Source organism: Berghia stephanieae, chromosome 4, assembly GCF_034508935.2.
Source record: "Berghia stephanieae isolate SIO BIC M18660-M18661 chromosome 4, UCSD_Bste_1.3, whole genome shotgun sequence".
NCBI classification, from domain to species: Eukaryota; Metazoa; Mollusca; class Gastropoda; order Nudibranchia; family Aeolidiidae; genus Berghia; species Berghia stephanieae.
Window position 1 is genome coordinate 37,674,414 of NC_088363.1, and position 15,405 is coordinate 37,689,818.

Below are 15,405 nucleotides of genomic sequence, written 5' to 3' on the forward strand. Positions count from 1 at the left end.
AATTTGGGCAATAAATTCATTTTCCGGCGTCATGTTTCATGTTTCACCCGTCAGTATACCGGATTGGGACGATCCGTTACATATTACAAACGACCATATATTTCCCCATCAAGCGTGAGTACGAGTACATACAATACCAAATACTCACAAATCGTTTCCCCGAGTGACACTGCGGTGGTGGTCTTGAGCCTTCATTCCTTCCACTCCACTCCACTGTAAACGAACGAACGAACGAGAGAGAGAGAGAGAGAGAGAGAGAGAGAGAGAGAGAGAGAGAGAGAGAGAGAGAGAGAGAGAGAGAGAGATGATGTCCGTGCGCGCGCGCGTGCCATACCGTGGCGATGGCAGTGGCATTTAGCACCTGGAGTGGCGTCGACAGCGTCACATCTTTACTGCCCTCAGTTATTTGAAAGAAGAAGTTGTGGGGGAAACAGTAAACAGTGTCTAATGACCGCTCGTCTGTCGTGACTGGCAAATTTTTGGAATACCTCGCATGCTTTCTGACATATTATTATCATCACTGTTCCTGTTTATGTACCTTGACTAACGGTATACATCTATTTACGAAGAGACATTTTATTCGTAGTATCGGTCACTGTGTCAGTCAGATGGTGAGAAGAAAACTGTTTTGACTGTTTAAATAATGATCGAGTAATTATTCAACTGTAGTGGAAATATTTTTCTCTCACGATATTATCTATCAAATTGGTAAGTTTATTTAGTCATTCTCATGTTATTATCTAGATGTTTAGTGGGTAGATTTGTTCATTTCAATCAGAGATCATGGGCAAAAAGAAGTATAGAGGGTTATATACTAGAGAACATTGAAATAATATGAATGAGAGACACGGATATGAAACCATAAATAAAGTTGCCGTTATGGTATTTTTTTTATTTTTATTATCAAATCAATGCGAAATATAGTTCTTTGAAAGATTTCAATACAATGTCCAAAATAATATCATTGTGTTTCGGTTGTTTTAATTATCTTTTTAAAAGTTGATATCACATTTAATGTGTTTAATAGGAGGGCACTATCTACTATTTTCAAAACCCAAATGAAGATCGTTTCCGTTCACAAAAAAATCAGTTACAATGACCGTATTTGATAATGTAAAGCTATTAAAATACTCTTTGCCTCCACAACCTTTATTGTCCTTTGCAATTAAGTGCACTAAAATGGCACACTGTTTCAAATCGGTATACCGACCGGACATATTTCTATTTATTCATATACTACTTATAACAAATTACTGGCCACGAACTGCTCTATTTTTTTATTTACCAGTGGATAACCCGCATTTTTTTGCGGGGAAATAGTGGCTCTTATTACAAACAGACACTCATCTATTTTACAAATTAAGAAATTAAGGAGCAGGCACCGGTATAAGATATCGATCTAACAAAGCATGAAAGAAAATACAAGAAAACAAAATCCCAAAAATTCAGTCTACCTCGAGACCTTTGTCTGACACTTTTCATACACACTTGTTCAGATTATATTCATCGATTTTACTTATTAATACTACCGTATTGTGGGATTTACCATAGATCGAGATTATTAGCTTTTAAAAACAGATCGAGTATTAACCCTCTCCTCAAAATCGTCACATTTTTAAAGACACAATACACATTTTTCTTATTCAGATTTATTTTGTACATCGAAAACTTTGAAGAATGATGTTTGTTTAATTAATAAGAACATAAAGTTGCATGTTTTGAGTGTAAAAAATAAATTTTTCTGCTAGGTAAGCCTGCTATTTTGGTAAAATACTGAAAATGATCGGTAAGGAGAGCGTTCGGTATGTAGGTGCGCGCAAATGAATTTGACATTAGCGCTGCGGCCCAGATGGCGATTCGCAGCGTCAAATGACCGATCATAAACATCATGCTCCACCAAGGGAAAGGCAGCTTTTATATATTTATTTTCTTAAAACCCGAGACTCGCTGTTTATAAAGAGCTTCACGCGTCACTTAATTAAAAAAACAAAAAAACAAACATATATCTTAATATATTAATATATGAAGACAGTATCAATATTATGAATCTTACTAACTTATCTAAAATGTATGTAAAATATATCTTAGTCAAGATTTATAATATTTTAAATAAAATTTATTTTAACTTTAAATTCTAATAACCGTTCTTTTATTAATTAAAAACTTACAAAATATTTCGTCTTTTCATTTTTAAAAAGTGAGCTTTTATATAGCGCAATAGCCACTAAATGTGCTTTACATTGGTCCCTGACAAACAACAACACGTGTAGACCGAGACAATACGCCTGTTAGGCGATTATATAATATTTAACTTCCGACAGAGACAACGCTGTTAACGTCCAGGTACTCATTTTACACTTGAGTACAGAGAGAGAATGTGAGTAAAGACCCTTTTTCAAAGGTGAGGCTCGAACCCACGATCCGAAAGCGAGTGTCATACCACAAGACCACATAGCCGCACAATATTATTAAATAAAGGAAATGACTCTTTACAGTGTTTAGAGGCCGGCCAATTTGCAATTTCCGGGGCCAAGTTCAAGCCCAATGGACGACCGAATTGTGGTCACTCCGATGACCAAAGGACGCATGATTACGTTCTAACAGCTCGGCGCATAGTTGAGTCCTTGGAAAAGGCTTTTTACTCACATTTTCTCACCGTACTCAGGTGTAGAATGAGTACCTGACCGTTAACAGCGTTATCTTTGTCGGGAAACAAATTGTAATATCGCCTAATAAGTCCCGTTCTACATGTTAAATGTTGCTATTGGTCAGGGACGTTGTAAAGCGCTTTGAGCACGTTTAGTGGATATTGCACTATATAAAAGCTTTTTTTTTTAAAACTGTGGCAACTCCGAAGGCCAAAGGACTCATGCTTACGTTCTAACAGATATTCTAAATAACCATTTGAATCTACGGGGCAATAAATTAACCTTATTTTAAGAAAGGTTTGCAAGTTACTCGTATAGATAGAACGAAGATGACGTCACTCGGGTCTTTGTTATTGAATTTTACCATCCACGTTTATGAGTACTTCTCACTAAACTGTATGAACCAGACTATAAAAGTTCATGGTTACACATAGTTTTGTGTGTTGCTCCGTTATACTTCCGGATGGCAATGTTGTGAGCTTCTTAGCCTAGCGCATACTATCTATATCAATCTGTGAAAAATAGTTTTAAAATATTTAGACGTGCCAGTAATTCTGTGCTCGTTGTCAAAATGTTAAGCTTGACTGTACGGAACAATGTTGATCATAAGGGTTACAAAAGATGTCCTTCATAAGCATTAGGCCACTGAAGCCGGAGTTGATAGATCCAAGTTTCTACAGCGTGAAAATTAATATAACGATTTCTTACTGCCCTTTGTACAGGGACGCTAGTACATCGCAAAATACTTTCCGCCAAATCTAACAGACCCAACTACCCAATCGCGGCAAGGTGGATAGGATCCTAAGGAACAAAAAATAATCTTGACTTCACCCGAGATTATCTCGGTCCTGTGGGTGTGAAGCGAGTGCTCTACCAACTGAGCTATTTGGAGCCCCATATGGCATGAAAGTATCAATAAATTCAAACATTGTCACGGAATTTGTTGCTGCTTAAATTGTCACTTATAGCTTGAAAAAAATAGAATATAGTTTCAACATTTGTTATAATTGAAAGAAGAAAAAAATATCACCGAAATTGATAGATCTAATGTTTATTGTTTAAATTGGTGCGGATTAAAATAACTATCATAATCATGATTAACATATTTTTTTTTACATACCATATAAGTTTACCATTAGTGACCGTCAAGAATATCGTAGACTAACCTTAATTTCGCCACCGCTGACTTAAGTGAAACATTTAAAATCATAAATAAATGAACATAGGTATAAAAGAAAGCAAACAAAAAACTTCAATACACTTTTGATCTAGAGGAAAAAACACACTCACATAAACAAAAACAAACAAACAAAAACACAAACCACAAACCAACATAATACACTCATTTCTACGAATGTTTGTAGTGGTTTCTTGATTTATTAATAGGAATAGCAAGAAAAACACCTTAAGAGTTGACTCATTCTGACGTAGATTCCTGTAATTTTCTTTACGTACAGGAAATGCTCTTCAAAATAAAAGCCCGTTAAGAAAATTCTAAGCCGAGATTTTTTTCTTACCCTCCTGTCTACCCAACAGTGATTTGGCTAGCTGGATCTGTTAGAGCTAGCGGAAAGTACTCTGCGATAGACTCTAGCCTCTTGTCCAAGGATTAACAAGCAATTGCTACTGTCTGATTCACGCAATAGAAACCGGGATAAAATCCGGCGTCATAGGACTACTTTAAAAAAAAGAAAAAAAGAAGAATATTCGCAGTTTTATTAAGTCTTATTGTAATAGCAATGTGTTTTCTAAGGAATTTTAACTCTCTCCTTACCGATCATTTTCAGTATTTTCCCAAAAAGGCAGGCTTACTCGGAAGAAAAAAACGGACTTTTAAACTCAAACAAGCTACAAAACAACTTTATGTTCTTATTAATGAAGCAAAGATCATTATTTAAAGTTTGTGATGTACAAAATAAATCTGAATAAGAAAAAATGTATATTGTGTCGTAATAAATGTGACGATTTTGATGCAGGTGGTAAGGAGAGGGTTAAAACAAAAAGAAGAAAATTCGCAGTTTTATTAAGTCTTATTGTCATAGAAAGGTGTTTTCTAAGGAATTATAAGAGGGAAAAAATGCCTTTCTTGTAAGGAGTGTGTGTGATTAATTACTTGAACTATTCTTCCTCGCCTACTCGGTTTTCTTTGTCTCATGCGTTTATTTTAATCATGGCTCGAAATATGTAGTTGTTTACCTGTTAACCGGAGGTTCACCTCTTAAAACAACCTACATACCTTTGCAGCTGTAAATTATTTACAAACAAACGGAAATGCATTAATAGATATATCGTTTAACACAATGATACACACAATCATAAACAACAATAACGATTACACACACTTCCCGTAGATTGTCATAGACATGAAACAGTACTGTAGAAGTTAAACAATAATAATTATACTTGAAATGTTTATAAATAGCTCCTTTTATCAAAAAGTTGAGCACTATTATTTCATGGTTTTTGCTTGTATATATATATATATATATATATATATATATATATATATATATATATATATGAGCCAAGGTCAAAAGGTGCCCGCCTGATACCAGTGTTAAGAAAATTTGATTTTTACTTAATTATGGGCTTTTTTCATTGGGTTAATGCTTGTAATCAATTGATAATATGAAGAAGAGATAAAATGAGATAGCTCAACATACTCTGTTCAACAGAATATGAAATAAACAACTTGAAAGTGAAATTTGAATGCTGTTTGGCATGTGCTTAAAACGAGGTCAACGCATCACCTTTTTAGAAATCATGTAGAAATTAAATGTGATGTTTTAGCTCACGTGATTGAAATTTGACTGATAGTATAAAGTCAAAATTTACTTTTAAACGCAATTGCAGTATATTACATATCTGAATAAGTTTCATATAGAGTTCTTAAAAAGTTGGTGTTGCTTGTGACCTTTGGTGTCATCAAACACAGCACAATACTAAGACTCGACACGAAACTTTAAAGCTCATGTTTAATGTTTATAAAATGTTTTATTATGAGAAAAAAGCATAGATTTACTATCTGAACTCAAATCTTGGAGTAAATGTATATCGTTTTACCGATATTGAGGTTTATTGGTTTTGGTGTCATTTGTCACAAGCAACACGACATGCGTGAACACGTGGAAGTTTGTTTCGCTAAATGGCAATTCGCAATTTTGATCCACCCTTCTTACCAGTCTTTGAAGTGCAGCACTTTCATTTGCCTTTCCAGCGTGGCTCCAGGGAGAAAAGGTAAGTTGAACTTTGGTGTCATCGCTATTTTACATTGTCACAAGCAACACTTTATATTGAATATTATCAAGTGCCACCAAAAAATTATGTTTTCAGCTGTTATTCTATTTACAAATATGATATTATGACATCTCACATAAGACTGTGATTTTGACACAATTAATTGTTTCCTTGTAATTCTATTTTTTTTATGTTTCAAGGTTGTATCAATCAAGAAAAAGACAAAACTCAAGCTTTTGACGAATCCAGATAAATAGAAGGGTTGTCAAGAAATTTGATTTGATTTACTATTAACACACTAAATTACTACAAACTAGCAGATTTGAGCAGTAGGACGGATGTTACGGTATGGTTACATGAATTCATTACCATGGCTGATATTTATCCAGTGTTTATGTGACTTCTGGTACTTTTTGTGACCATTGGTGTCATTGCTTAAAATGTCACAGGTGACACTTAAGTTTGAAGTTTCTAATGTATTTCTGTTTTCATGTTCTTCAAAGCTTGAAATGTCATTGAATTACATTTTAACAGGCTATATTACATGTATTCAGTTGCTATTCTTGATTTATTGAGGCAAAATTGCGTTCTAGTGCCGATTTTGACCAAAGTAATAGCAACAATGGTATTACTAATTTCTAAGTATATATCCAATTTAGAAGTATTTAGTTTCTTAAAATAATATTGAATTTCATGTTAGAGTAGGTTATTGTGCTTTTTTGACTGAAAATAATGATATATTATGGATGAAAGTGTGATTTGGTGTTGCTTGTGACATAAGTAATGGTGTCACCGGTGTTATGTCACAAGTCACATTCAGATGCTCTAATTTCCATGTATATTTTTATTTTTGAAGTCTTTGGTTTCTGAAATATTATTAAATTCCATATTTAACTGTGGTTATTACACTGGTTTGACTGAAATTAATGATATATTGTCGAAATTGCAATTTGGTATTGCTTGTGACATAAGTAATGGTGTCATCGGTCTAATGTCACAAGTGACACAATGTCGCTAAAAAAGATATACTTTGGTCACATTATTTCCCAACATTTTATTCCAAAAGTTTCTGAACATTGCAGGTAATAAGCATATGCAATATTGTTGTTGTTGTTAATGTACAAACATTTTTATGAAATAATATATTTGCATTCTATGTTGCTTGTGACCGATGACACCAAAAAGCAACATTTCTCCAATAGTTGGTAATATTATTGTACTATGATTGTTGTTGATTGTGTCTTTTTGTCTAAAACTTACTAAATAAAGTTTGATACTCAACAAAAATCATTTGGTTATTGAGTTTTTGTCTCATTTTGGTGTCACCGGTCACAGGTGACACCAGCAACCTATAGGTATTGTTGACGATATTATGCTGCGTTAGACCTCAAAGTTATCTAAAGGGCCTTTGATTCATGAAGTACAGGGTTTTTGCTACACATATAGCAACATGAATGGACTATTATGTCACTTTTATTTTGAGAAAAAAAATTGGCACCTTTTGACCTTGGCTCATATATATATATAATATATATATATATATATAAATGTGTGTGTATATATGTATATATATATATATATATATATATATATATATATATATATATATATATATATATATATATATAATATATATGACTCATCGTCTCAAAACGGTTTTATGACGGGATGAACCAGATGCTAAAAAGTCAATTTAAAGCCAAACTGATCGATATTATATTTTAAATTTTTGATATTCAGCGCACTATATTATGATATTCATTCATTTCAACAAAACATACAAACTCAACACAACTCTTAGCTACAAATTCAATCTGTATTATCTCGGCCGACAAAATACTAAATATAGATATTTTTATTCAACTACCATTAACATGTAAAAACTAAACTAGCTTTGATACTTACTACGCCTATAATTTGTCTCATAAAAATGTAATAAATAGGCATAGGGTAAGAGTAACCCGGGTAGTCTACGGATATAGATAGTATGCGCTTGGCTAAGCGGAAGTACCAACACAAAAAAAACTATGTGTAATCTTAAACGTTTATTGTCTGGTTAATACTGTTAAGTGAGAACCACTCACAAACGCGGATAACCAAATGCAATAACAAAGGCTTGAGTGACGTCATCTTCGTTCTATCTATAGTCGTTGTCAGGGTTGAGTGAGTTAAGCGGACAGTCATTTATACTTTTTCTTCCATTTCGTTGCCAGGGATGACTAACCACTAGCCATGTATTTTATTTAATGCAGGTGAATTGTTCAGTGATTACGTCAGATTTAGCAATTATCAGGTTGAATGTAAATTGACGAGACGACATTGTGCGACTATGTGGTCTAGTGGTATGATACTCGCTTTCGGATCAGAAGGACCTGGGTTCGAGCCTCGCTCAGCGCATTGTTGAGTCTTTGGAAAAAAATACTTTTTACTCACATTCTCTCACCGTACTCAGATGTAAAATGGGTACCTGACCGTTAACAGCGTTGTTTCTGCCGGAAAAAATGTATATAAATAAATAAATAAATAAAGGAAACATATAAATAATTATATAAAGAAATAGATAAATGCATGGATGAAAATCGCGTTTTGAAAAACAAATTAAAAAAAAAATAACAAGAGAGTATTAGTGTGATAAATTAGAAATATAATTAAATACTCTGCCTCAATCTGAAAAGAATACAAAACAACGAAACACACGTATAAAAAAGTGTTGGCCGGGAAATCGTTCTTCAACTATCGACCGTTTAAAATTCACGGGAGGAGTTCGCGAAATCGCAGGCTTGAGACTTTTTGCCAAGATGAGGGTCCTTTGATGGTTGATGGACGTGTTTTCTGGCTCAAAATTTTATAGACGTGTTTATTGTTCAGCGCACGGCAGTGCTCTTGCATTTTACTCACTCTGATATAATGCCAGGCTGATTGGTGTGTTGTGTTAGGTTACGGTCGGCGTGCTCATATTTCCAGGTCTGTTGACCAAATGCAATTATGCTCTCGTTTTAGCATTGCTGTAAAGGACAATATTTAGAGTTGGTTTGAGAGTATTTCCATTACATCAACGAGCCCATGATAATATTCGTTATCAGACCTGAAAATAAATACACGGCGGTCATAATTGATGTGTATACGATACCCAGGAGTATAACGGATATAATTAATATTATCCAATCCCGTGATATATAATTATTTTCTGTATCGCATAATAGGGCGTTGGTACGAGCGAGACCTTGTTACGCCCGAGAAATCAGAGATATAAATATATTACTATGCCCTTTTGGTCTTAAGGGAAACTCGATTTTATTATATTATCAAAAATAGCAAAAACTAATAGGATTCAATAGTCTGATGACACATAGGTCCAGCAACCAGCAGCTTGGTTCTAAACAAAGATAATCGGTACTCTTCGTGTTGCCTAGAACTTTTTTACATGTCGTTTGATCAGAATGCATAAAAGTCAAAATATAGTCAAATCTTTTACTGGTTTTATCTTCTGGATACACATTTATGCTCTCGGAGAAGGGCGGTGATGGAGATAGTAGCGTCCGTCATTGTTCCGATAGTTTAGAACCAGTTACTGTGCGTCATTACAAGGTAAGTGACGTCACGACTGTAGAACCATATCATTACGAGGCGCTCATATTATCCTTTCTATCTAAAACGAAACAAACCAACAAAAAAACCTAAAAGACAAACAAACAAAAAAAACAAAAAAAAAAAACAAAAAAAAAAAACCAAAAAAAAAAACGACGGATTCTTTTGATTATGGGATGTAAAAGAGCGAGGACGGATGGTATTTAATTTGTTGACGACAAGCAAAAATTTAGGTTAAAAAATAAGATATTATCATCACCCTGAATTCAGAAGATCAGATTCACGAGATAATGTATCCAGTCCTCGTGAAGACAGGCTGTACACTTCCAATCATGTTGGAACAAGTATTTTGACAAAACACGTTTGTTCTCTATAATAAAATATTCTTATTATGTTAGAAGATTTATTTTAACCGTAATAGGTTACTTGCTGACCTCGTGCGGCTATGTTTAACTCTTGTAGTATCCACTCGCTTTCGGGTTGGAAGGTCTTGGGTTCGAGCCTCGCTCGGCGCATTCACACACATAAACATACACACTCATAAACATACGCACACAAACACACACACACACATACACACAGTTACACACACACATATACACACACACACATACACACAGTTACACACACGTTAGTGAGACTATTAAACTATTCATCTTATAATATTATTGTTGTACTGAAATAGTCAATAATCAATCATACCCACCTTGGTGACGGGTTCATAGCATTATATATAATATTAAGCGCATGTGAGCGTGTAGAGTGTAAAGCAGAGCTGTCTACTTGAAATAAAAAAAAAACCCCGCTGTTTACAGGGGGGAAAAAAAGAAGAAAAATTAACTTTAAATAGCTTAGAAATAAACGATTTAATTTGTCCTCAGCATAATTTTAAAAATGGTCCAAAGTCCTGAATATAGTTTCTAAGGAACTAAACCTTCCTCCTTCTCAACGAGATTTATTGAGTCAAAGAGGCGAATGCAGTTTTGTAGCTGGAGCCAAAAAAATCGTATTTCTACGAATTTTCCCTAGTACTAGGCAGGTCTGACGTAAAGTGATTATAACCAGTTAACCGTCGAACGCTTAAAATCGATTTATTACCAAAAAAATGGCCAGAAAACACGTCTTTCTAAATACCATTTGAATTTAATCACCCTCATCATGGCAAAAAAAAACCCAAATCCGTGCCTTAATGCAAGACATCGCGAAGTCTGAGGTTCAATTAGATAAATCGATTGAAGTTTGCAGGACGATTTTTCTGGCCAAAAGTTTTGAAATACGTGTTTTTTCCATAGTGGCCATTAATTTAATAACAGGAAAAAAACAAACAAAAACAAACTCGCCCTTCAAATATCGATTGATTAAATTGACCCTCATTTTGTCAAAAACTCTCACACCCGGGAAATGAGACCCAGTCCCGGTTTTGAGAGCTTTTTGACAAGGTGAAGGTTATTTAAACTGATCAATATCAGACTGACGACATTTTTAATATAATGTGAATTTCAGAGAACTGCCATTCAGGATTATCATTAAAACAGACACACATTCGTTCTACATGTTGCTGTTGGTCAGGGACTAATACACTTTGATTTGAGCACATTTAGTGGATATTGCTCTATACAAAAGCTCGCTCAAGTTAAAGCTCAAGTTTATAATAAGCATGATTACAGAAACTAAATCTAAGCTACATCTATTTCAGTCATGTGTGTGTATATGTATATGTCCATGTGAATGTTTGTGTATGCACATCTATCTATGTATGTGTATTATATGTGTATATATGTATATATAATTTGTGTGTGTGTGTGTGTGTGTGTGTGTATGTGCATATTTAATAATTTGTTTACTTTTTATTTGTTTTTGCTATTGTGAAGCGCAATTGAGCATTGTAAATGGATAATGGCACTATATAATTTTCCCATTACATTACATTACATTACAAATGAGCCTTACGGAACAGCATATTGCATGTAGGAGCGCGGCCATTAATTTAATAACAGGAAATACGCAATTTATTTCAGTTACAAATGTCTGACGTGCTTTGAAAGAAAGCAATATAGTTTTTAAACATTGTTGCCAAAACAAACAAAAAAAAAAAAAAACAAAACCAAAAAAAACAAACAAACAAACAAACAAACAAACAAACTCGCCCTTCAAATATCGATTGATTAAAATGACCCTCATTTTGTCAATAACTTTCACACCTGGGAATGAGACCCAGTCCCGGGTTTGAGAGCTTTTTGACAATCACACACAGACACACACGCACACAAACAGACACACCAACACACACATACAGAGTGATCAGAGTACACACATTTATCACACATACTGTTTTCCTAATTCAGATGACATTTCATTTTACTCATCACAACTTTAACCCTTTAAAAGCAGAATTCGGGTTCACTCTGACCGAAGTCCACGCTCTGACCAAGTCTTATGGCGCTACGTGTTAGAAACGAATCTAGAATTAAAATGATAACGAATACGAACTCAGGGTATTTTGTAATGTAAAAAAATATTATATTTTCCAATGTTTAGAATAGAAGTTAGATCTAATTGTTATATGATACCGCTTTGAAATGGTCGGTCACAATTTACAGTAATGTGACTCGGGCATTATTTCATGGCTCTGTGGTCTAGTGCTCTGAAACTCGTCTTTTCACTTTGATTGGAGAGAATTTAAGTTCTTAAAAACCATTTTTCAACCATATTCAGTGTAGCTGTGTAGTCTTATTGTGGTGTGACACTCCCCTCCGGAGGTCATGGTTTTCGAGTCCCACTCAGAGCAACGCATAGTTGAGACCTTGACAACAAGAAAAAGTTTCTTTACTAACATTCCTTCACCATTATCAGATGTAAAATGAGTACCTAGCCGTTAACAGCGTTGTTTCTGTCCACAAATTAACAACAACAAAATAATGTCACGTAACACCAGTCATGTGCCGACCGACATGTCAAGCAAGTGTTCCTGTTGGATAGTGAGTGACCCATTACCAAGCGCCTGGAGGATCTTTAGTGGATATTGCACTACACGAATGCTTTATAAAGTGGCGCCACCATTTTGATATAAGTCAGTCCCGCAGTGAAAGAGGTAACCCAATCCCCATCAGCACTTGGTCGACGTCCTACTAATTATAATAACAAGATATGAAGTGAGAAGAAAAGAGCCAGAAGACAATAGAGAATAAAAATTTTTTCGCGGCGGTGGTGGGGTTTGAACCTGCGACCTTATTGGTACGACAACTCCGCCTGGCAGGTGAGAGCGTGGCTCTACCGTGTGAGCTATCCACGAATACAAAATAAAAAAAAAATTTTTATTCTCTATTGTCTTCTGGCTCTTTTCTTCTCACTTCATATCTTGTTGTTACCAACATAAGTGCCTGCTCCACTCACTTTTCTGAATTAAAAATTCACCCCATATACCGGAGCATACTCACTGTCTCAATCGTTTCTATGTTATATGTTTGTGTTGAGAATATTGGCTATTAAGCTTAACTGCTGGTCAAAAATAACTTCGCGATGGTTGTGCGCGAGCGAGCCTGCGATCTCCAAAAAGTGGGTGAGAGAGGTCTCTAGAAATATGACTTGGGTTTGAAACGAATATTTTTTGTATTCGTGGATAGCTCACACGGTAGAGCCACGCTCTCACCTGCCAGGCGGAGTTGTCGTACCAATAAGGTCGCAGGTTCAAACCCCACCACCGCCGCGAAAAAATGTTTATTCTCTATTGTCTTCTGGCTCTTTTCTTCTCACTTCATATCTTGTTGTTACCAACATAAGTGCCTGCTCCACTCACTTTTCTGAATTAAAAATTCACCCCATATACCGGAGCATACTCACTGTCTCAATCGTTTCTATGTTATATGTTTGTGTTGAGAATATTGGCTATTAAGCTTAACTGCTGGTCAAAAATAACTTCGCGATGGTTGTGCGCGAGCGAGCCTGCGATCTCCAAAAAGTGGGTGAGAGAGGTCTCTAGAAATATGACTTGGGTTTGAAACGAATATTTTTTGTATTCGTGGATAGCTCACACGGTAGAGCCACGCTCTCACCTGCCAGGCGGAGTTGCCGTACCAATAAGGTCGCAGGTTCAAACCCCACCACCGCCGCGAAAAAATTTTTATTCTCTATTGTCTTCTGGCTCTTTTCTTCTCACTTCATATCTTGTTGTTACCAACATAAGTGCCTGCTCCACTCACTTTTCTGAATTACTACTAATTATAATCCGCACTAGCCCTATTCATTCTTTGATTGATGACAAGAGTGTAGGCACCCCGTTAAGCCCCAGTCCAGCATAACTACACAGGCTTTACACATACAAGATCACTAAGCTCATTAAGGCTATCGGCTCCTCCAGCCTTGAAGTTTTAGTCCCATTGCTTAGCATAACAAGTAGGTACATACGAGTAGTAGCAAGCTACTGCCAAATCCTACTTCAAGTTATCAGTAGAACCCTCACTTTCTACACTGCCGCCCTTTCGAAAACCCGTAATATTTTGAAATTTGACCAGAAAACTCGTTCTTTAAATAGAGATCAATTTAAATGACCTTCATCATGGCAGAAAAAACAAAACAAAAATAACTCTCAAACCTCGGGCTGATGAAGCAGTTGGCCAAGTTCCAGGTTTGAGATTTTTTGTCAAGAAAAGGGCCATTTAAATCGATCGATATTTGAAGGACTAGTTTTCTGGCCAAATTTTAAAATATGGATTTTTCCAGAGTACGGCAGTACAGTCATTTTGGGGCTGATGAAGTAGATGGTTAAAGCTTAACCTGTTAACTCTCTCCTTACCAGCCATTTTCAGGATATTCCCCAAAACTTCACACCAAACAAACACAAAATAGATTTATTATCACTCAAATACAATACAAGTAAAGTTCTTGCGATAAATAATTTCTTTAGCAAGACACGTTCTGCAACAGACAGTTCATTTTATTTAAATTTTATGATGTACAAGAGAAATTTGAATAAGACAAATGTTGGTTGTATCGTATCGAATGTGACGATTTTCCTACAGTTGGTAAGGAGAGGGTTAAAAAGGAAACTGAATTTCAGAATTGAAGCTATTCGTTTTGGTGAAATATTTGCAACATCCGCCCGAAAGATTAAACACAACAAAACACACAAACTGTGTGTAACCTTTAACTCTTTAAGTCTTATTGATACCATGTATGTACAACACAAACAGGCTGTCTAAACATAACAACAAAGAATTGAGTGACGTCAACTTTGTTTCTTCTCTAGATGGAACAAATTTGACGTCACTCAGTCGTTAATATAGATTTTATACAGCCATTTAGTGATTACTACTCACTAACTTATATCAGACTATAAACGTTCAAGTTTACACTGAGTCTTGTATGTTGGTACAATATATCCGGCTGACCCGTCTTCTGATTATTACACCTAAACGTATTGCATTCAATAAAAACGTTACTTTATTGACAAAGATTTACAGATATCATAATATACCTTTTTGTGACTCTATTGTCTTCGATGAGCTGTACGCTCCGTGTCTAACTTCACGAAGACTATACACAGCATCGATAATGAATATGAATGCTAAAATGGCGTAAAATAATTTAAATTCGCAAATAAGGACTTAGTCAAAATACTCATATTTTCTTCGTATTAATTTCAGTCAACAGATGACGGAATTAATTAGCCTGAAATAAAAACGGTTTGCAAGCTATTCGTATATCAGTATGTAAAAAATAGTTTTATGATTTTTAGATTTGCCGGTAATTCTGTGCCAGATGGCCTACATTTTGCATTGGGTCATGTAAATGTTGCTGCTCGAAGCTCGAGGAAATAAATAATAATGTGAAATTTATTGTGAGCTTCAATTTAATAGCAAAAACAGATCTACTACTACTACTACTACTACTACTACTACTACTACTACTACTACTACTACTACTACTACTACTA

The 15,405-nt window shown here is 35.1% G+C and overlaps 1 protein-coding gene across 2 annotated transcripts in view; it reads left to right on the top strand.

Annotated features, from left to right (window-relative positions):
• Positions 1-401: 401 nt before the first annotated feature.
• LOC144971999 (G-protein coupled receptor dmsr-1-like) overlaps positions 402-15,405 on the top strand; it is a 91,469-nt gene continuing 76,465 nt past the window's right edge. Inside the window, exon 1 of one of the 2 annotated variants that reach the window (XM_078913079.1) lies at positions 402-708. The gene's annotated coding sequence lies outside the window, so the exon portion shown is untranslated. The remainder of the gene's footprint in view (positions 709-15,405) is intronic. The other variant, XM_078913080.1, reaches the window with a different exon arrangement.